The following is a 20,905-nucleotide window of genomic DNA, read 5'->3' as shown; positions in this document are numbered from 1 at the left end:
TCTCTGTTTGTATTCTGTTTCCTTGAATAAAAAAAATCAACTTTACTGCTCCTCTCTGAGTCTCCATCCTGAGCTGCAGTTGAACCAGCCCTGACACCACCTCATTTCTACCTCCCGGCATGCTGCGGCAGTGACTTGACTGACGGGAGGTCAGGGGAATGCAACCCCCACACCATCCACTGCTGGTTTAATCACATGGCATAGCTGACTTGTTGGAGTGGAAAACAAAATAAAGCTTCCCTTCTCTTATTTTCAGACATGGCCTATAGCAGGGGTCAACAAGGTTTGCCTCACTTGGGCCAGTTCACTCCAGTGGAGATTCCTCTGTGGGCCAGATCACATGTGCACTCACGATTTCCAGCATCTGCATCTGTGCAGATGTGATTTCTGGCATCTGCGCAGGCGCAATTTCCGGCGCCACGGAAGTGAGTCCCTGCGCCACGCTGCTCCGGTTTAGCACAGCATGCAGGGACTCCCTGAGTGGGCAGCTCAGTTCCCGGGGTGGCTCATGGGCCAATTAAACGACCCCCATGGGCCGCTTGTGGCCCATGGGCCTTAGGTTGCTGACCCCTGGTCTATAGCTTCCTATATGCAGCCACCTTTCAGTAATGCAAACACTGTTCTGATCACTCCAGAAATTAGAAACCAAAAGGCAAAGGGAAATATTCCAGAACCCTACCAAAGCTGGGAAAGCTTTTGAACCCCGGTCTCCTCAAGTGACCTTCCCATGCATATGCCATTTGTTCTCCCTGACAGAACTCAGGATATACAAAATGGAAATATTTTCGTTTCCGCTTGTTGCAAGCTGGAAATAAATAGGGCAGCGGGTCAGCCAACCCACTAAAGCAGAGTAATAGCTGATTGAGCTCTATTAAAGTCAATGAGACCTAGACTGGTTTAAACCCAAGTACTTCAGCTTAATTGGGTTACGAACTGGACTGATAGTTGTTTGGCATGCGCGTTCCTAGTGATGTGATATCATCACCGGCCTGTGAAATGTCGAAAAAGCGGCTGCTTCTCGGTTTGGACCCCCTTCTCGTGGCCTGAAAGCAGGATATGGTGGGAATAGAGCAGGTGGGTACCAGAATGGATCACAGAGAAACGATGCAGGATAGATTTCCCAGTCATTCAAACCAGCACCACCTCATGCTCAAAGCTAAATTTAAATCAAGAAGCACTTTTGCTCACATAAGGAATTAAAAGCAGGGTTTTTAAGGAATAGCTGCCTATTTTCCCCCTCAACACTTTTCTTTTGATGGCTGTTGGAGAAAGGGTTATCATATTAAAAACGCATTAACTAAACCAGCTAAAACCATAAGGCTTTGTATTTGATGGGACTCCATAAGAATACGCACACACACACATACAATGAAAACTTATTAGGCATCAGAAGAAATCTGTCAAGCCTTCCCCTCCTCCTGCACGGCGCCATGTACATCAGTTATACGGCACATGTAAATTAATTCTAGTTCTATTACAGCTTTCGAAAAGGAAGGAAGACTCCATTCTCCCTTCTTTGCTTTCTAGCTCTACATAACATTTCTTGCTTCTTAGTGCAGGTTTTGCTGAAAAATACTGTGCCATCTTTACAGAGAACAGGTGCTTTTTCAAATCCTACTTAACGTAACATTCAGTGCTCTTTTTCAGCTCAACAAAGTGGCAGAGAGGAGGAAACATTATTGTCCAAGAAATTTGGGATTTCCTTTAAAAAAAAAAAAAGGAACCAGGGCAATGTGGAATTCTGGGAGGGAACATGTGGTGTTCTCTCAGTTGAGACTTTGTTACCAATTTGGAAGCATCCATTGTATTACTACAGCAGTGTTATTGAGCTAGTTTTATTAAGGCAAATTTATAGCAATGTTAGAAATTAATACCACTCTTATTTCCACCACAGCCTGGCTTTATTGAATGCCATGGGGCATATTAATCAGTAAAGCCAAGCAGTGCATGAAATAAAAGTATAAATTAACCTGTAACATGAATGTAAAAATGGGGTTTAATAAAAGAGAAATAAATAACACTTTAATGATAATCAAGCAGCCTGGCCTAACCAAGCGTAGAGTGTAATAATGCTGAAAACAACCCACTGATACACATTTAAAATGAAGTTTAAAGCCATGACACAAACAAAAAAAATAAGAAGAATGAAATCCAAAGTTCAGAAAAAGGTTTGAATCATTTCACATTCAACCACTGAGGCATATAAAAGAAAATATGCCCTCCGTGTTCAGGAGCAACATGTACGGTAGTACTTCAGATTGCGGGTCTTCCTTCTATGACTACCGGTCAATAACGGAATTGACCGGTAGTATTCTGAGCTATTCCCACAAATAAAAGAACATTCATGGAATATTTCCTCATGGCTTTCTTAAGGCACCTCTATCCCGCTTTTCATCTGCAGCTCACAAAATACGTTTTTTAAAACATCATCCTATATAAACCTGCCTGGGATGGTGCTTTATGGATCTTTTTCAAAGGCCCTTTTACAAGACCAGGTGAGAGACTAGGGAAATACCTTTCCCTGTAGTGGCATCTTAGCTATGGAATGCCATCCTCAGGAATGTTTACCTGGCACCAGGTTTGCGCACTAAGTGGAAGCACTTCTTTCCCCAGTTTTAGTGCTCCGGCTGCTTTTATGGAATTTTATTAATCTGCAGAGGTTTGTTTGTTTATTTATTTATTTAGAACTTTTATAATCCACCCTTCATTTGAAGGTCCCAGGGCGGAGAATACATACACATTAAAACTAATTAATTCACTGAAAAGGATATTTCACCGACAGTATAACCCAGTGATATTTTTCTAGGAAACGCGGTGCCAGAACTCACCATGACTGCCCTCCCTTGTTCTCTTAGAATGTCAAAGATGCCCACCTAAAAGGTGCTGGAACCAAGTTCCGGTGAGTTCTGCCTAAAAAAAAAAAAAGCCCATCATAAAAAACACAAAATATATTGTAAATATTTACTTGAATCTGATTTTAGAGTGCCTTAAACAAAAAGTATCGTGGCACCTTAACTACTAAGAAATGCACTATGCTCTCCAGATGTTTTTTGGCCTACAACTCCCATGATCCCTAGCTAGCAGGACCATTGGTCAGAGATGATGGGAATTGTAGTCTCAAAACATCTGGTGGGCCGAGGTTGAGGAAGCCTGGCTGTGATCCACAAACTCTTATGCCATATTTAATTTGGGCACTTCCAGAGATTGGGACTTAATATTTCAAACAGGACGTTCTAGATAATGCAAGCAAGTTGTTGGCAACAGTTTGCCTGGGCGTGAGATATGGGCCATGAATAGGGTTGCCATATTTCAAGAAGTAAAAATCTGGACACACACACACACACCCCACCCCAATTTTGGGGAAAGCCCGAAATTCTATGGACGTATGGCGTATATATTGGTTTCTTCAGCGTTTTCACAAGATGCACACAGTCGGAATATTCTGGACAAATTTAAAATAATGTGTGCGCGAATTGGGGTGGGGTGGGGTTTCTTTATACCCTGCAGAGATCTCTCCACCTATCATATGTTGCTTGTGCAGAGAAGAATCATGCTGTACATTTTTAATGGCTTCAATCTGTTTCTTAAATTTATCAGGTGCAAAAACATGTATGCCAAGCACACAGAATATAAAGGGGGGGTGTAGCAGTAACTAAGATCTCTTCAAAGCCATTTGTCCCTATAACTGAGATACATTTTTTTAAAGCGCATTTTGTTTGTTTGGATCAGCTCTTTTAGATAAATGCCTGTTTATTTCTATGGCCCCGTTGAAACTAATTAAAGTATCACCTTCGTAATTCTTAATAAGGCAATCAGGGCCTAAATTTCAAGGCTTGCCTTTAGGTACGGGTTGTAAAGTTGCTGCTGACAGGTATCTTAAGGCTTGTTTTTAAAATGCAGCCGTCATATATTCCAAGCCTGAACGCAAACAAAAGCCCAGTGCATGAACATTTGACCCAAACCTTCCGTTATAAAACAACATGTGAGCTCCCTCTTCTGGACTCCCAGGAGAAGTTGAGTGACAAAAATCCCAACAAAACAATTTTCACTTGCCTGCTCATCGCAAACAAAAAGTGTAGTGTAAAGATGATGAGCAACCAGTACCTGCTGAATTCTGGCTGTATTAAAAAGCTTGAAGTCTTCCTCTAAAAAAAGAAGCTAAAATGCTACTCCGAAACAACCGTACAATTATTAATGGCACTATTGTGAGGAAAAAAGTATAGACGCTTTTAAAAAGGGAATTAAAAGATAGCGCGGCAAGTTGTATTTCGGGCTTTTATGAAGGTAACGTACTCTTGCTGTTTAAGTTCGCCATGTCTGCTACTTTTGATGGAGCAGTGTTACCTCATGACTGCCTTTTCAAAGTACGTCTTGGGTTCCGTCGAAGCCGTTCAGGATCTGACTCCAGAGAAAATGTAATGATACTAAACAGGAGGCAGCCTTCACATTTAGTCAAGTGAGGTCCCAGTACTCTTTGATGCTGTTCACTGGGAGTTCTGTCAGCTAATGAGTCAAGCCATCTGCAGCTATTTCCTGACAGATGTGGCAAACCATACTGAGTTGCATCTCTTAATGGGGAACGCCGCAAAAAAAACTCCAGCTCTTCCCTCCAGATTATAGGGCAGGCTATTTAACCATCAGATGAAGCAGTTTTCCCTAGTGCACAGTTTATTAAGCTTTTTGTGTGTGTCACAAAGTCTTCCCCACTCAGAATTCCAGGTACTATCACTGTGAGGGCCACAGAAGGATCAAAGGATCAAAATGTGTGTTTTACCTGTGTGTGGCACCAAACCTACCATCCACCAACAACAGACAACATACTGGTCTGGGAAGCTGAAATATACTCAGAGTCGAGTAGTAATTTCATGTTCTTTATTTCAGCTCATAGGAACAATGATTACATTTCCCCCAAACCTCAGGTTTTATATACATTATTTACACAATGAGTATCATCTGATTGGTTGATTATGTTTCCCTCCTGGAGCCTGATTGGGCTGCCAGTTGTTGAATCCTAGTATCCTACCGGCCTAATAGGCTGATTAACTTCCTCCTGGGGTCTGATTGGGCTGCTCCTGCAGGCCAATCAGGTTGTTGCATTCTAGGATCCTACCCGCCTTGTTGTTCTAGGATCCAAGCTTAGTACATAACAGAAGTCCTCCTTAGCTGGGATCTGGATGAGCAAATTTCTACCTGCCATCCGCAGTCTGTGAAATGGGAATAATGCAGGCTAACACAGGTTTCGTTGTTGTTTACGAAAATAAAAGCAACACTGTCTGAAAAGCGCTTAAGCTGCCGTTCACATCTTCATGGAAGCCAGTGTACAAATGCTGATTTTCATGGCTGCAAAATGAGTGCTTTGCACACCCAAGGAGTTGGGACTATCATGAATGATAACCAGCCTCAATTATTCTCATAGCAGACCCACTGAAATCAATGGCCACACTATAATTAGAGTAGGTGATGCTCTCTGGAACGTTGCTTAGGCAGTGTTCGTGTGACCATTGTTTGAATACATGGCATGAGCTACAATCCATATTTATCCTGTAGTTTCTTGAGAGACACCGCTGTTCACTGTTCACTGTTTCTCGAACCAGCTTCCATCCGTTTGAGAAACATCAGATACATTCACTTTGCTGTTAAACTGAGGAGTGCGCCTTTGAAGCAGCCATTGCACTTGCGTTGACGACAGCACATGCGCGGACGACAGCTTTGTGAATAGGAGTTGAGAGGGCTGCTTATGCAGGGAAACCAAACAGGCAAGGTGCATTAGGTGAAGACATCCATACCCCCTCTCCGGTGTGTACAATATGAGTTGAAACACAGTGGAGGGAATGATACTGCTGCATTTTAAGTCGTGTGCCTCCTCCATGTGCAGTCCAGAGGGTGGCAACACAAGGGCCTTCCCTGGCTGCCTGTTAGTGGAATGAATAAGAAGAAGAGTTTGGTTTTGATATCCCACTTTATCACTACCCTAAGGAGTCTCAAAGAGGCTAACAGTCTCTTTTCCCTTCCTCCCCCACAACAAACACTCTGTGAGGTGAGTGAGGCTGAGAGACTTCAGAGAAGTGTGACTGGCCCAAGGTCACCCAGCAGCTGCATGTGGAGGAGCGGAGACGCGAACCCGGTTCCCCAGATTACGAGACTACCGCTCTTAACCACTACACCACACTGGCTCTCCCCAGGAAGGTTGGGCCTGATGCCTTCACTCTTTGTTTTTAGGTGCCAGGCAAAAAAGTTCCTCTTCAACCAGTCCTTGGGCTGATTAATATTCTACAGCCTTTTAAATGTGTCTGTGGGAAGGGGAGGGGGTATTGTTTTGCTGTTTCGTTTTACATATTTACTTGCTTTTATCCTGTATTTTATTCAGTGAACCGCCCTGAGATCTTATGAGGAAGGGCAGCAGGGCAGTATATAAAACAAACAAACAAACAAATAGATTGTACATAGTCTTATCTTGCTTTATCAACCATAGCAAGATGTTAAAAACATTTAAATCATTATGTGAAAACTCCAAACAATGTGATGTTCTTTGTGAAGTGTAAACGACCGGACTTCCTTCAGCGCAAAGAATTTTATTCCTTACAAATATCTATCTCCTGGTATCTGAAATCTCATCAAGGGCCCTAGGGGTTCCAAGCTTTGCTCCTCATCTACCCCACCAAAGGGGAGAAAAACCCTCAACAGCAACCATTGTTTTAGTTTTAGTTTTTTAATACCCCGGAATAATGCCACGCATCCTCGTGTGTTTTCTCTTCGTCTCATTGAACCAGCGAAAGGACTGCGCCAGCTCTGCTTGCTGCTGGTAGCTGTCACTAACACTCAATCTGTCTTCACAAAATGTTATTGCAAGTGCGTTCATCTGGGGTGTCCTTATTCGCGACAGCTGACCTTCATAGGTACATGTGACATTTAAAGAAAAGTACTGCTTTACAGCCTTCCCTGTGCTTTTGGTTATAAATTATTTGTAGAGTATCAGTAATAATAATTGATTCCAGCCAGTAAGTAATAGAGTTATAAACAGCTCCCACTATTTAACGAAAGTAATGCCTCAGTCCCTGGCCTTATTTATTAGTATTCGAGAGCTCACCACAGCTCCTCTAAAATCAGTTATTGCTTAATTAAACTAGAAAAGATGACCTGCCGATGACTCTTTGTTCTTTCCGCAAAATACCAGCAGTGTAATTTCAGTTTTTCCTGCATGTTTATTTTTCAAGCACGACCCAAATACAGCACTGAAGTGTAAACAAACGTCAGGTAGATGAGAAAAGTGCGTATTTTCCCCCTTTGAAGCCTTAGATCTTTATTTCCACTCGATGTACTATCTGTTTAAAAAAAAAAAAATAGCCACTGCAGACATTTCCATTTTATTAGCTACTTTATAGCTCTCCTTATGTTCACAAGTGAATCAGTTCGAGAGATGGGATAGATACACTCTCAAAGAGGAAATATTCTCAATGACTTTTTAAAAAGCACCATGTTAAAACTTACTGCATTTCACCGGAAATGCAATATATCTCGTGAAGTGCTACAGTAGTTACATGTTTGGAATATACAGCAAGCAATGTCCACAGACATAAAACCAGAAATGAAAAGACCTCACCAGTAAATGCTCTGATGTATGAGGCAATCTCTCCATCAAATAACGGCATGAAGATTTCAAATAAATAATCCCCAATTAAATCCCTATCACAAGAGAAAAAGAAAAAGGATGGCAGGCACCAGATTTCACTCTGCTCTCCCCCCCCCCCCACCCTCTGGTACAATGTAGTGATAACTGACAAATAAAACTTAATGCCACATTATCATGATGCAAATAAAAACGTACTGTATTCTTATATAAATGTCAAGGTTGTGATTGTAGCTCTGTATATCATTTCTCCGCCACTAGCTGGCACCCTCGCTTTAAAAATGCCATACACTTCCTTGAATCCGCATTTGGATTTTACTAATTGGGAAGCAAGAGACAGTGTTTTGTGGAGGCAACAGACAGCCAAGAAAACATCTGGGGTGAAACAAGCTGAAAGTTTATATTCGTGGGGTTGACTGCTAAGCAAAGGGGCCTAGTGTCTAATGGGCCGTGTTCATTAATCAGAATCCAAGTGTTCTGGAAAATATTAGGACTTAATCCTTGGTTGATCAGGAAGCCGTGCATATAGCAACCAGGGAACGTAGACAATACTGATATGGAATCAATTTATTACTATCAAAAATTATACACAGACAGTGAATGTTTTATATTTACTGAAAGTTGGGGGGGGGGAATGCTCCAGTGTGCCAGCTGATTTAACAAACATATTCTCTCTCTCTCTCTCTGTGTGTGTGTGTGTGTGTGTGTGAGAGAGAGAGAGAGAGAGAGAGAGAGAGAGTGAGAGAGAGAGAGAGAGAGAGAGAGAGAGAGAGAGAGAGAGAGAGATATTTTGCTCTGCTAATTGCTACCTGGCTACCTTTGTTCCCTGGAGCCCAGGTGACAGCTGCCCCAAGAGGCTATTCTGTTGCTCCTCTTTTCCCCAGGCTACATTTTGTTGCCATCAACTGGCTCCAGTAGGATTGCACAGCTGTGCTTTCCAATGCTTGTTCCAGAACCTTCTCTAAAGCACAAGCCATGTAGGGTTCAGAGAAATCAGCCAGAGCAAGGACATCATTCGGCCATTCCCTTAAAAGAGTCATCAACAAAATAGATCCAAATCGTGACAAAGTGCACGTTGATCATGTTGGGACAATGAAAACACAAGAAATGACACCGACTGGCCCGAAATTCCACTGAAACGAAATTGTTGTGCATTTAAGGGCAAAATCACTCCGTCCCGTGTGGCAGCGTCAAGATTTCCGCATTGTGTTGTAAGGTCAGCAATACACCTTGAGATGCTCTTTTGGTACCTAGGTAGAATGTTCCAAAGCAGAATTTAAAACTTATTTTGGCCATGCAATATAAACAACATACATTTGAATAATAGATGCTTTTTCTCATATTGCCTATGTCTACAGCCACTAATTAGTGCATGAAGATATTGAGTTGGATCCAGGCCTCCCGCAACTCAAATTTGGAAAAAAGCTGCTTCTTTCTTCTTCTTTTTTCAAGTTAACTTTCTTCACAGTTTGGCTTTGACCTGTCAGCTGCATAGAGAACTGCTGGCCCTAAAAAGGTTGCTTGAGATACAAGTGTGGGGCTCTCTGTTTTTCCTTTGCTTCAGTTCAGATTCCAGGCAACGTACCCATTTCGTTTCCAATACAAACTGCCCATTTAATTGCACTGTGAGTTTTACGATATGTGCCCCAGGCAGCATTCTTTATAGGAAGTGCCTCTGTGTTTATATAGAGATGCAGGGTGTGCTCACACAAAGCAAAGCCAGAAAAATCTTCCTTGAAGAGCGATAAGTTTTTTCACAGCTATATCCTATCAGAAATGCTGATAGGCCAGAGGAGCAGAGGTGTTGCGTTTTGGTTTCAATCAAATCAATATACAGTGGTACCTCGGGTTAAGAACTTAATTCGTTCCGGAGGTCCGTTCTTAACCTGAAACTGTTCTTAACCTGAGGTACCACTTTAGCTAATGGGGCCTCCCGCTGCCGCCAGCACGCGATTTCTGTTCTCATCCTGAGGTAAAATTCTTAACCCGAGGTACTATTTCTGGGTTAGCGGAGTCTGTAACCTGAAGCACCTGTAACCTGAAGTCTCTGTAACCCGAGGTACCACTGTAGCTTGGTTGGTTAGAGCATGGCAATGATAACGCCAAGGTTGAAGGTTTGATCCCTGTATGGGACAACGGCATATTCCTGCATTGCAGGGGGTTGGACTAGATGATCCTCAGGGTCCCTTCTAACTCGACAGTCCTACGATTCTAATGTCAACACAGGGTTTCCCCCCCTTGAGGCTCCTTGAGTTCCCCTTTCCTCCTTTCATACTACAAATGTGTACACAGTGCTGGTTCTTCTACTCAATTCGGATCAAAGCTGGGGGGGGGGCGGGACGTGCATTGAAATACAGTCTTTCATAATAAAGAATGGGGGAAATCTATAAGTTACCTTGGAGACAAAGGTAAACAGTTGAGCTCCTTGGCAGGATTTAAATAACACTTGTAATGTAACAAGAACTAGGAGTAAATGGGATATTTTAAAAAATTGGAGTGATTTAAAATGTGCAGTGGAAAACGTTTAGTGACGGAACCCGTGGAGGGGTGGGGGGGAGTCCAGAGATTCGGTTGATTCTTTATTTGTTTATCTTTTTATTATTGATGATTTTGAATGCAAATTTTAATTTGTAAAACTAAATTTAAAAAAATTATAAAAAAACACCTCTGGAGAACTGCCGCTAGTCTTTATCAACAGGACTGGACTAAATTAGGGTTGCCATATTTTAAAAAGTGAAAATTCGGGCACAAACGTTTTTGAGCTTCTCGGGGGGAGGGGGTTGTTGAGCCTTTTCTTTTTACAATTTGCCAGAAAAATCTACACTTCCAACATTGGTTGCCATACACCCAGGTTTTCCCGGACATTTTTGCTAATTTCCGGAGATTCCGCCTGGATTCTATTTCTGGCGGACGAATCCCGGCTATGTCCGGGGAATTCCGGACGCATGCCAGCCTGAGTTAAATGAACCACCGTGGCTCTGACTCCATTTAAGGCAGCTGCCTGTGTTCTTAGGCCTAGGAGGCTTTGAGAGGGGGAGTAGATTCTTTTTTTAAAAAAACTTTTTATTCAAAATTAAAACAAAACATATTATCCAGAAACATATCATCCTTATTTCCCTCCCCCCATTTTTCCTCCCTACACCCCTCCCTACACCCCCACCCCCGACTTCCCTCAGTTCCAGTCTTTGATTTCTCTAGAAATGCTGTTTTCTGCATGTTACACAGTTGTATAGATCCTCAAACTACCGTATTTTTTGCACCATAGCACTCACTTTTTTCCTCCTAGAAAGTAAGGGGAAATGTCTGTGTGTGTTATGGAGGAAATGCCTACGGGTGGCATGCCTATGGATTTTCCTCCTCTAAAAACTACGTGCGTGTTATGGTCGGGTGCGTGTTATAGAGCAAAAAATACGGTATTTAGCTGATTATTGTCAATAAAAAGTTTGTGAATGTTTATTCAAAACCAGCCAAGGAGTCCAGTTCGCTTTGTTGTGTCTTCAAATACTTTGTAAAGGGAGGGGAGGGGAAGTAGATTCAATATCAAGAAATACTGGGGGTGCTAGAGGTTCTCCCTAATCTGAATTAAAGGACTGAGGACTTCTTCTTCTTCTGTTCTGGCGTTCTTAGCTTGCTCCAAACAAAGGTTGTGCAAGGCTGTGCATGGAACAGTTGTGGGTTTTTTCTTCAGCCAAGGAACCCGTGTTGAACTTTTCAGGGCAACAGATATTTGCTTGATGGTTGCCATTAATTTGATTTTAATTTGATTTAGTTAATTTTATAATGAATGTTTTTAGAATGTTGGACTATTTTGATTGTTGTTAGCCGCCCTGAGCCCAGCTTCGGCTGGGGAGGGCGGGATATAAATAAAATTTATTATTATTATTATTATTATTATTATTATTATTATTAAGAACTCATTCATTAACTAGCTACTTGTTTGATCCTGCCTTTCTTCATCAAGTGGCCTTTACATGTCAGGTAAAAGGTAAAGGACGCAAAGGCGACTGTGGGGTTGTAGCGCTCATCTTGCTTTCAGGCTGAAGGAGCCGGTGTTTGTCCACAGACAGCATTCCAGGTCATGTGGCCAGCAGGACTAAGCTGCTTCTGGCGCGACAGAACACCAGAGCGCACGGAAATGCCGTTTACCTTCCCACCACTGCAGTACCCATTTATCTACTTGCATGGTGTGCTTTCAGACTGCTAGGTTGGTAAAAGCTGGGACACTGCAACGGGAGCTCACCCCTCGCGTGCGCACATTCAAACCGCCGACCTTTGGATCGGCAAGCCCAAGAGGCTCAGTGGTTTAGACCACAGTGTCATCCGTGTCAATGTCTCCTCTTAAGCAATAAGGCTCACGCAATATTCAGAGTTAAAACCACAGTGTATCAGTTGCATTAGCCTTGCAGTTCAGCTCTCCTACAGAAAGGCAAATTAAAATGAACTTCCCAAAATGGAAAACAATTTTTAAAATGGGGGAAAAAACCCTTTGTTTTGCTCCCTGCTTTGTGGCTCCCATTGGCAGTGTCAAACTTTGGGCTTTAAAATTTCAGTGGCGCCCTGTGTGACACCCAAACTCAGACCCCCACCCTGCCTCTCACCTTCATTGTTACAGCACCCTCTGCAGCACCCTCCTGGCTTGACGCCTAGTGCAGGCAAACCAACCACGCTCCCCTAAATCCACCTCTGTTGTTGATGGAGCAATGCCAGCAGTCAAAGTTCAACTTTATTCACTGGTGCAATTGGCAAACACGGTCGAGGATCAATTGGTTCAGCTCATTGTTAATGAAGGGTTACGGCTCTGTTTGCTTGTAAAACAAGCAAAGCAAGTCCATTTTCCTGTGGCCGGCAGCAACCATCAGAGGCATTGACCTGCTGGGCAGGATACAATGAGCTTCTGCTTTCCCACTCTGCCAAACCAGAATTATTGCATCAGTGAGCTGGACTTCTGCTCTCAACTCAGGGTTTGTCCACACTTCCACCTAGAAAGCACAGGGCTGAGTGGTTTTCCGCTTAAACTATGCTTTCTCGGCAAGGGTCCAAGTGGTTTTGCCTCTGCTCCACTGCTTTTTCCTGGAAAACGTGCTAAATCAGAGCAAACGTCAATCCAGAGAAAACCCAGCAGACATTTGCTGCAATTCAGCAGTCAATAGCGGGGGGGGGGGGGGGTTCCCCAGAGGAAAGCAGAAGTGTGGATGAGCCCTCAAGCAGGCTGATGCTCATTGGAACTGATAGGGTGGGAGGCAGGGAGCCCAACAGTAGGTGGCGCCAGAGCCAATGATAGGCAGTGCCAGCTCACTCTAGCTTTGTCTCCAACCTACTCCCAACAGTGTGACAACACTGAGACTAAGGAGGAGGAAGCTGACAGGCTGTGCTGTCCCATGAACTGTTTGTAAGAAATGGAGCAGGCAGTGGGGAGGGGCTGAGCGAGGGCAGACTGGGGTTGGCGGGGAGTGCCCCATTTGTCCCAATGCACCAGGCCCTTTTTACTCCAACTGATGTAGCTGGAGTGAGCCGATATTTTTAAAGAGAGCTGGAGGAAGTATGAGAGGGACTTCATATTGCATGGGGAGCCCACAGGTTTCTTTTGCCCCACTGTTACTTCTAGCCTTTTCCTGAAATACCAAGGAAAACATCCAAGAAATTTTAGCAGAAGGGAACATAGGGTGAATGTACACACTGCTCATGACATTCCAGTGTGGTGTAGTGGTTAAGAGCGGTAGACTCGTAATCTGGTGAATTGGGTTCGCATCTCTGTTCCTCCACATGCAGCTGCTGGGTGACCTTGGGCCAGTCACACTTCTTTGAAGTCTCTCAGCCCCACTCACCTCACAGAGTGTTTGTTGTGGGGGAGGAATGGAAAGGAGAATGTTAGCCGCTTTGAGACTCCTTCGGGTAGTGATAAAGCGGGATATCAAATCCAAACTCTTCTTCTTCATTCAAACCGCTTTCAAGACACGGGGTGAGGGGGAAATGAGTTGGATCCACAGGTGGAAGTGGTTTTTATCTAGCAGAAGCACCTAGGAAGGTGAGAAAGGAGGAGAGACCATTTCCACTAATTCTCAATGCTCCCTACAGACATAGATCAGCTGCTCCTCTGCTGTTCTGTTCCAGCGAGATCTCCAACCTTTTGGAGTAGATTTTCAGGGGATGCAGGAGTCTGCAGTAGGAGGGAAGAATTAGCATAATAGATAAATCATCCTTTCTGTATGTGGAAGCCAAGAGTCCCCCATTCTGCTCACAGATTTCTCAGCCCATTTGACTATTTTCTGCACCCTGCCTTCACTTCTCAACAATGCTATATTGCAACACAGCTGTGTTGGCTAGTTTGTGGGCCCTGTGAGTCACACACCTGACTCCTGAAGCAATTGCTGGTGAATATTAAGCCCCTAAAAAAAAAAAATGGCTACTGAGTTGGTGATTTTTACAAGACCTCCTCCCCCACCACATTGCAGAGCTCTGGTGTGGGCAGCATGGGGAAAGTTGTCTCTTGATATTCAGGGATCATTTCCCAAAGAACAGTAGGTAGCATCTCATGATTATATGCAGTCAAAGGCTACTGTGGGGTTGCGGCGCTTATCTCACTTTCAGGCCGAGGGAGCCGGCGTTTCTCCACAGACAGCTTTCCGGGTCATGTGGCCAGCATGACTAAACTGATTCTGTCGCAACAGGATGCCGTGACGGAAACCAGAGCGCACGGAAACGCCATTTACCTTCCCACTGCAGCGATACCTATTTATCTACTTGCACTGGTGCGCTTTCGAACTGCTAAGAGCTGGGACAGAACGACGGAAGCTCACCACCATCGAGCAGATTCAAACTGCTGACCTTCTGATCAGCAAGCCCAAGAGACTCCGTGGTTTAGACCACAGTGCCACCCACGACCCCATGTATACCTAAGTGGACTTATGCTGGTATGCATCAGCCCCTGGTTGACCACCAAAGTGACTCTCGGACCCCAAAAGGCTAGCCTTCAACAAAGGATCAACCTTCATTACAGATCTGTAGTTTGAATCAAGCAAAGCTTACCTTGAACCTGAACTTTTCAGGGGTATTTTCACTTTCTCCAAGATCCCTTCCAACTCAAACACTATGTGATTGCAATGGAACTCTTTATCCTGGGTTTCCCCATGTTCGGCAGACACTTTTGAGAGGTTTCATTTGGTATGGGACCATTACGTTTGACAGTACTTCAACAAGGATTGTCATGCCAGTCAAAGGACACAATTCAGCCATGGTTTCAGTTCCATCTAAAACAGCCAATGCTTATAGTCCCATTGATTTCAGTGGGAGAGTTCAAGGTTGGCTGGGTCATCATGACCCATATTGAAATACATATTTGATATTCAGTGTGTTTTCTACACTTAAAAACTCTCCTCACTGCATGGCACCTGAATTACAAGCGTATTATTGTTTTGCTTAACTTCATATGTTTAAGAACACGTAGAAAACTATTCCACAGCTTCAGTTGCTCAACCTTTTTCCTTCCCAAACAAAAGAATCTATTTTATCTATTTCTTCTAGCTAAAGTTGATCTGCACTTGTTTACCACGAAAGGTGAATGTTACCTCTATAAGGTAGCACCAATCTGAAGGCTATTTCAGCTCCATGAAAGCACATCTAAAAATTAATCATTCAGGTATTATTCCATTTTGTGTGTTATACAGTTGACCTTAACTTAGATGTTTGTTTGTGTAAACTGCTTATATTACTATCCTCCTTATTAGTGTAAGAATATGATTAATCATACGGTCTATGAAAGCAGGAGAACTCAAATCATGTGTGTCCTGAAGGCAGGAAATGTCATCAGGTTATATATTGCCATAAATATTTGTAGTACTCAGCAGTTTCCAACTGTGCCTGTTGCAATGTGACCTACGATATTAAGCACTCGGGTGTGTGTTACTGAGCAGAAACATGAATGTATCAATGACACACCAGTGAATATCCCTTTTAACATGCACATCACTGATCAGACTACCGTCAGTGTCTGTATTTAATGAATTCAGCTCTTGACAGAAGTGCTTCTCATTTACTCCTACAAAGGTATTGTGTTTTATGCTTAAATTCTCACCTCTCATCTGACACAATCTCAAGTAGAGCTCAACTATTTGGGGTGGGGTCTGTGTGAGGCATGTCACACGTTAGTGGCAAATGGGCCATTAATTTGAGTATTATATTTTTACCCCTGGAGGATTACTGAGGGCTTTTTTTATGTATTTATAATTTTGTTCCATCATGCCTCATTTTACCTGATTTAATATTTGATTATTTGATTTGTGTTGGGCATCCCTTAGAGGACTAGGTTAACAGGAAACTAATCCATGTAAATAATAATCACAATGCTTTCAGTTAAACAGTGGTGAGAACAAATCGTTTGTCAGCACAGCGGTAAGTCCTCTTAATTCTCTTCCAGCCCCACCAGCAACAAGCAGTGACCCTATGGCAGCATGGGGTGGTGGTTAGAACAGTCTTCTCCAGCTTAGTCCCCACCAGATATTTAAGACTGCATCTTCCATCTGCCCCAACCAGCATGGTCAATAGTCAGGGATGATAGTTCAGTCCTAAACACCTGGAGGTCACCAGACAAAGGAAGGCTAGATCTGAGTGTTGGACAGAAGAGACCTGGGTTCAAATCCCCACCCAGTCATGAAGTCCACTGGTTGTCCATAGACCAGTCACCATCTATCTCAGCCTAGCTGCATACATCTCACAGCTTCATAGGTTGCTGTGAGGATGGGAGAGAGAATCACTGATATCACCTGAAGTTCTTTGGAGGAATGGCTGTGTGTGTGTGTGTGATCATGGAGGAAAATATGGTGCATGAAATATATCTGAACATGACTTTTCAGTTATACTCCCTACATCTAACAGGCTTACTGCCTCTCTTATTTGATTTAGAACTGTTTATCTATCACACAAGTCGTGCTAGACATAGATATGAACAGGTTTTCCTCAACATCTAGATGTATAATATATTGACCAGGTACTGGATAATGTAGTTCTATATTTTCAGTTTGCTTTTCCAGCAGGGCAGCCTGGACATCTCTTAACTTCTTCCAATCTTTTTCTGCAAGTCTATTTTTGAAGTCGTTGCAATGAGTCTCATTGTGTCCTCAAAAAATAGGTGGATGAACTGGGCTACTTTTTGAACTGAATATGCACAACTTGGTCATGAATACCAGTTTGTGTTCAAGGGAGATATGGCGTGCTAAACATAAACCCATTCCGTGGGTGATGAAGAGTTTGTGTCACCAGCACTCAGAATGGTAGGGCAAATGCCTTGGAGGCTTCAATCAAAGTTGATTGCGGTCTTCTAATTTTAAGGGTCCATGTTTTTAAGGGCCAGCACTGCAACTACCATGGCCTCCTCTGAAATGCCTTGCTATATCAGGGTGCGGTGCTGGCTTGGTTATGGTAGCTGAGCTGCCTTTTATTCCCACCCCCACCCCAAAAAAGGGTGCAGAGCTGAGACCTCCACCAAGCTAGGAGGCTATAGCACACATTTCCTCTGCTGCCAGCCACCCCATCACAGAGCAAGCTCATGGACGTGGGGAGCTGCCTAGCAGAAGGGTACTGTGTTGGAGAGAGCAGCTTGCCTGAGACTCCCTCAAACCTGCCCTGTAGGGATTATCATCATTGTAGTCATGGACCAAAATTTCTGAAGGCTCTCACAGTGCTCTCGCTGCTTGCACACTTCAGCAGCTTATATAGTGCAGGGAGCTGTGATGTCAGTATCTGGTAGGATGTGCAGTGGGCTGATGTGATGTGATGTTTTCTTGTCCCTATGTGCAGATTAACTCAGTCTATACATTGTTAACATGGGCAAGCATCGTCTTCTCAGTGATTTGCGTGTGCCGATGGTATTGCCATGGATACTCAGGAAGCAGCTGTTAGGGCTGCTACACTCTCTTGTTTTGTGTTTCTGTCATTTTCTTCTCCTCCGCTTTCCTGCTCAGTGAAAGCCAGCCATCACCATGGCAGAACTCGAAAGCTGCCTGTCTAGTCCTACTGGACTGGCATAAATCATAGTACTCTGGTTTAAAGGGGCTATATAGCTTGCAATTGTATAATTAGACCAAAGAATTAGCAGTGTTTACAAATAATCATTGCTGGTTGTTCGATGAATGCCTGCCAGTGTGCTTAAGAAATTGCTGGGGCTAATAGAAAAAGTGATATTTGTTCTGTTTAGAAGCCAGAAAATGGCAACTCAGACCAACAACATATATTTAAATTCAGCCTGAGAGAGTTGGCTGTTATTGGCTGAACACAGACCCCATGGTGTTTGCGAGCAACCACTCCCACAATCAGATCTGCATTGCAGTCATGGAAGGAAAACGATCTATTTTTTTTTTCTACCTTGCTCATCAGGGGTTATAAGAAGCAAGTCAGAAAGGACACATTCACATCTCTCTAGTTTTGATCTTCAGAGCAAATAATTTAAAAATTAAATATGCATCAAATAATGCAGCTATGTCTCATTAAAATTCTCAAATTAATAATCACAGGAAACCTTACATTCACATTGCAGATTTATTCATCAAACAAAGGGACTTCAAAGGGAGTGACTGTAGAATTAGAAGTCAATATCACAAAGAGCAACAAACTGAATTAGTTATCCTTAAATAAAATATGGAAACATCTCAACTCCTTCCATTCCCTGTCTCCTCTGGCCGAACATAAATGGGTATATTATGGTCCAGTCCTAAAATTTCTTCCGTCTGTAACTGAGTGCACAAGATGGGTTGAACCAAATCACAACAGCAAAACAAACAAAACAGAAAACAAAATAATCACACTTTCCTGCATACTGATGTTGTGGTTATGTTTTGACCGCTCAAATATTTGGAATTTAATGCCTTGTCTCCTTGCCTTCACTTACATATATCTGAAAATTAAAAAACAGTTATGAGAAGAGAGAAGCAATCTCATTTATATTTGCTAATCTTGCATATTATTGAAGAATTACAAGCAACCACACGTCATGTGTGAAATTACTGCAATGTACCTGCACGTGCAACAATCATTTATTAGTTTGCTTTTTAAGATATTTACATACTGCCCTTCACTATATTTACAAACAAGATAAAATAAAAACTACATAATAAACAAAAGCATTAACATCATTCTCACAAGTTACATAAACAGCATAACTTAAAAACACTGTTGAAATGGCTTAACCCATTAGCCACTAAAAACCTGGTGGAAAAGGTAGGTTTTCAACAGGCATATGAAAGAACAGAGTTGTGGGAAGGTAATTCCAAAGATGCGAAACCACCACTGAAAAAGACCTTCCACAGGTCGCTGCACTCGGCAAGCCATTAATACAAGAATCACTAGGAAAGTCTCTTCCACTGATTTTAGTATGTGGGCAGATGGATATAGGAGAAAGCGTTTTCTCAGATATTTGGGATCCAGTCCATTCAGAGCTTTAGATATCAACTTAAGTCCTTCAGTTAGGCCCAGAAGATAGCTGGCAACCAGTTGCTTCTGTCTGAGAATGGGTGTTATATACACAACAACCCCGCTACTCATATCAATATTCTCGCCACCGCATTCTGCATTAGTTGCAAATTCTGGAGAGCCTTCAAGAGTTGGAAGACCCATATAAAGTGTATTATAAAAGTCCATCCTGGAGGTTATTAGGGTTTGGATAACTGTAGTCAGGCTATTCCTGCCCAGAAAAAGCTGTAGCTGATGGACCAACCTAAGCAGCTGTTGAGGTCGCCTTAGCTTCAAGTGACAATGATAGCTCTAGATTGAACTCCCAAACCACACCCTTGCTCTTCAGTAAGTGCAATACCATCCAAAACATGTTGTCTGACCAAATCCCAGACATGGTAACCCTCGAAGCACAGAGCTTCTATCTTGGTTGGATTCAACTTCAATTTCTTGATCCACATCCAGTTCAATACAGATTGCTGCTAATGAAAGTTTGTGCGCAAAAGGCTGTTGTTTTTGCAAAGAAGGAAGCTCCACCCAAATCATTTTTTTAAATTATCATATTTGCATACTGTCCTTTATCTGAAGATCACAGGGTGGTTCACCACATAAAAATAAGTTAAATTGGGCTAGATGAAACACATTTGAGCCCCTTTTTTTGCTTTTGCCATTTTTGCCATGTCAATACAGATGAGAATTCAAATGGAATTGTTAATGTGCATGAAAGCCAATGTAGGTTTAGATGGAGGTTCCACTCACAAGGTGTCACCAGGGCCGTCTTACCCATAGGTAGTAGGGATGTGGGGCACCCGGGCGCCGGGCTCTCAGGGTCGCCAGGCCGAGAGTCAGGGGCCTGAGAGTTGAGTCTGGGGAAGAGCCCGCCTGTCAGTTGGGCTCTCCTGCTGCGGGCGGCTGATGCTAAGGCGGCTGGCCAGCTCCACCCTCCTGCATGCCTGGGACTGGGCAACCAGGATGGGGGCGCACCAGGCAGATCTTTGCACCCCGGCACTGCATATGCTTAAGACAGCCCTGGGTGTCACAAGACCTTTGGGACAAGCATGCTTATTTAGCTATGGGATTTGAAGTATTTGTGTTCCTACCTCTCCACTCTAACAACCCTTAGGAGAATTAGATCAAAGCTACAAAGTATTAAGCATGGAGATGGGGGGGAAATTATCTATTTCGAGAGAATATGAATTGGATGATACATTTTAACGCCATGTAATTTTGTACATGGGCATAGCCAGGGTTTTTGTTTGCGGGGGGCAGGCTATTGTTAAGGGGAGACAGAACCTCAGATTTGTATTGATTTAGGGGAGGCAGCTGCACCCCCACAGCTACGCCCATGATTTTGTACACCTCGAAATTGTGTTTTTTGGTATAAAGTTTACAGGTTTCTAGTCCAGACAGCATTGCAGAGGAACCTGCCAGGCCCAGCGACTCAGGAGGGCCCCGGCCAGCTGAAGCACCCCAAGGAGATGGTAGCATCTCTTGGGTGGTGGGAGACCCTCCTCCGCGCTGCAACCGCCTGCCTTCTCCTCAAGACAACTCCGGGGCAAAAGCGGCGCAACAAAGCAGATGCGGCTACTCGTGTGCCCACGAAAAACAGGCAAGTTAGCGGCTGCAAAACACTTAAAGTAAACAGCTGCCGCTGATTCGAATAGTTACTCTGGGAAGCGCCATGGCTGGGTCTCCAACGCAGCCCAGAGCAGCGCGGGGGGGAATTGGAGGCGGCGGCCTCTTGCTCAGCTGCGCTTATTATATTATTATAGTGTTCTCGAAGCTACTAACATGAGTTTGACCAAACTGCGGGAGGCAGTGGAAGACAGGAGTGCCTGG

This window comes from Podarcis muralis, chromosome 1, assembly GCF_964188315.1.
Source record: "Podarcis muralis chromosome 1, rPodMur119.hap1.1, whole genome shotgun sequence".
Taxonomy (NCBI): Eukaryota; Metazoa; Chordata; class Lepidosauria; order Squamata; family Lacertidae; genus Podarcis; species Podarcis muralis.
This window is presented reverse-complemented; position numbering follows the sequence as displayed.